We start from the raw sequence: 3,382 nt of genomic DNA, 5'->3' as shown, positions 1-3,382 counted from the left end.
GTTTGCCATCCTATAATTTTTTTATTTGTTAAAAATTGGATAATTAGTACGAGGCTTATACATGTGGATTTTAAATGATTAGAAGAAAAGTAATTTTCTAAAAAAATAAAAATTAATGAAAATTAAAAGGGAAAAAGGATTAAACATAGAAATCGCCGAAAAACTAATAAAGGAAATAGCAGTCCCCCCTGCCCCGCCATTTCCAATCCTGATACCCAATCCCCCCATTGCCAATCGCGATACCCTTGAAGATATCGACAATCGTTGCTTTAGTGATAAGCACCCTAAATGCTTCTCTAATAATATTGAACAACATTAGAGAGTGAAAAACCTTGTGTTAGACCTCCTTTGATGTTGAATTTGCTCATTAGCAACCCATTTACTAGAACTATAGTTGATATTATATAAATACTTTGTAGAATTCAACTCCTCTCCCTAATACCAAAACCAATCTTGGACATGGTAAAGTCGAGGAAGACCCAATCAATCATGTCGTAAGCTTTCTCAAAGCGTACCTTGAAGATCAAACCCTTTCACTCCACCTTCTTCAAAATATCGATGACTTAATTCACTGTAAGTGAACAATCAAGAATTTATCGGTTAAATGTAAAAGTGAATTGATGTGTACCTAATTCTTCAATAATAACAGACTTAATTTGGGTAGCCGAGACTTTTGAAAGGATCTTATACAAACTTCCAGCAGTCTTGACACTTCTATATTCATTCAGCGAGACAGATGAAGCTACCTTAGGGATCAAGGTGATGAAAGACTGATTAAATTAGGCTCCCATCAATTTTACCAATGTGGTAAAATTCATTCATAAATTGTACACTTCCAAGTCTAAAACAATCCCAATACTTCTTTTACAAATTGAATGTTGACAATTAATTTCGTCCGGTTTGAATTCATTAACATAAGGCCTTATGTTTTTTCTTTAACTAAACCAATTATTGGATTTTATTCTAATGGCTAAACTAATTTTATTTTAGTTTTGATTGAAATTAAAATTTTGGTTCGGTTTCGGAATAAGGGCTAAATTAAGCTTCTTTCTAAATTTTAAGGATTAAATTGAATTTTGCTTTTGGAATTTTGATTAAAACTCGTATCAGATGGGATCAAGTGTTTGATGTTCATTTTAAATTAAAATTTATTTATTTATTGTTCAAATTAATTTTTGAATCTGAATCTAACAAATTCGGTTTAATTGAACATATATGGTGAATGGGATCATGGGTTAATTATCTTTGTGATAAATAATTTAATTACTATTCGACAGTAAATTAACTTTTCATGAAGGAAGTTGTAACGATTATTGTAACAACCCTTTTCTAGGGATATTAAGGGTAAAGGTTACAGGATCACAATTCGGCTATATATACATTAATGGTTGATAATTATATTGTATTATGGATGTCGTATTAAAATTTAGTACAAATATTTTAAGATTCAAATAGCTAATTAAGTAAAAAGGACTAAAGTGTAAAAGATATAAGAATTGAGGTTTATTAGTAAATGAAATAAAAGTTAAAAAGGAAATTTAATGGACTTAGGGAAAACAAAATCAATTCTCAATATAATGGAAGCGTATGAGTGGTTTTATTGTAACATTGATAAATTTAAATTGGTAAAATAATAATTAAGTTAAACTAAAAGAAAGAAAATAAATAAATAAAAATGATTATCATTTTTCTCTTTTTTGTTCCTTAACCATGAGAAAAAGGAGAGACACCATTGTAGAAGGTTTGGAGCTTTGCTTGCTATTTATGCATGCATGTATGTGATTTAAGCCCCCATTTTTTAAAAAATTGGTGTTTTTGTGATAAATGTAGCTTAACCAAGTTAATCTAGGGACTTATGTGGTAAATTTATGGAAGTATAGGGATCGTTTTGTTTGGTTGCAACTAGCCTTTGTGATGGAGGGAGATGAGTTCTCAAGTTTTAGGGTTTAAATTAATCACTTCATATGGGAATTCTTGCTAGTTGGAAATTTTGGGATTTAAATTTCATAAGTGGGAAATATAATAGTTAAATTGAACATTTTAGTTATTTTGGAACTTTATGAATGTCATGATATATTTATCTATTTGAATTAAATTATTTAGTATTTAATCTTGCAAATTTGATAGTGAAGATTAAATTGTACTCAAGATAAAAGTTTCGGACGATTATGTAATTATTGTTGATGAGATGATTATATGATTCTTGAAGTTAAAATGTTTAAATGGGATTAATTGAATTAAAACTATTGAATTTAGATCAAGAAAAGAACCACTTGGGAGTTAATCACGAAAAAGCCAAAGTAACGGAGTAATCGTTGGTCTCGTGTAAAGTTGCTTTTATCGAGGTAAGTTTGTAGTCCTTGAACTCGACCTCTAATTATTTAATTTAACTAATTTAATTTTTACATTGTTATTTAACTAAATTTTGATATGTAAGATGGCTATTCTAATTGAATGGAGATTTACAGGATTATATATATTTATTTATGATCATGGAATACATCAAAGATTTGCTTATAGTTATTTGTTGCAAAGGATTGAATTATGAAACAAGAAATTGTGAATTTAATAATTATATATGTGTTGTCTATTTATTCAACTAGTGCTCGGGACACAAGTATTATCGTCAGTTTATCCGACTAGGGCTGGGCACAACCTTTGTCGATTTATTCAATTAGTGCTAGGCACACCATTATTATCGTCAATTAATTCAACTAGCACTGGGCGCAAACCTTTGTCGATTTATTCAACTAGTGCTGCACACACAATTATCATAGTCAATTTATCCGACTAGTGCTGGGCGCAAAACGTTATTACGGTTTATCTGTTAGGCACCAGGTGCTAATAATAGGTTGATCCATATTATTAATGCATAAACAATCTATTAAACATTTTAAATAAACAGGAGATTTACGATATGCATATGAAATGCTCATGTTGATCTTTATTGTAGATCAAGTTGAAAAATACATTATATGTTATGGATAAGAAACTATGGTTATTAAATATATTGGTAAATTTTGAGTTAAGAATTTTCTATGATATTTTATTATTCCTTTGTGTGCAAGTAGGTACTGTGAAAAAATAAAATAAAGAACACATAGATTTTACGTAGAAACCCTTTCGAAAAAAACCACGGGCAGAAGAGAAGAAAATTCACTATGTCAAATTCGAATAATTACAAGAGGAATAGACTATGTCTATTTATAGGCTTGTAAAGCCATATTCTAGTAAGACTGAAACACCTTATTCTAATCAATATCAAATAGATGGAATTTAATAAGGTTTAAAAAACCTTATTCTAAAATAAAATAAAAGAAGTGTAATTCTATATAGATTCTTATTTTATTTTATTTTACCACTGTATTTTATTTAAATAAGG

The sequence above is a fragment of the Gossypium arboreum genome, chromosome 8, assembly GCF_025698485.1.
Source record: "Gossypium arboreum isolate Shixiya-1 chromosome 8, ASM2569848v2, whole genome shotgun sequence".
Taxonomy (NCBI): Eukaryota; Viridiplantae; Streptophyta; class Magnoliopsida; order Malvales; family Malvaceae; genus Gossypium; species Gossypium arboreum.
Note: the sequence above shows the minus strand (reverse complement) of the source record.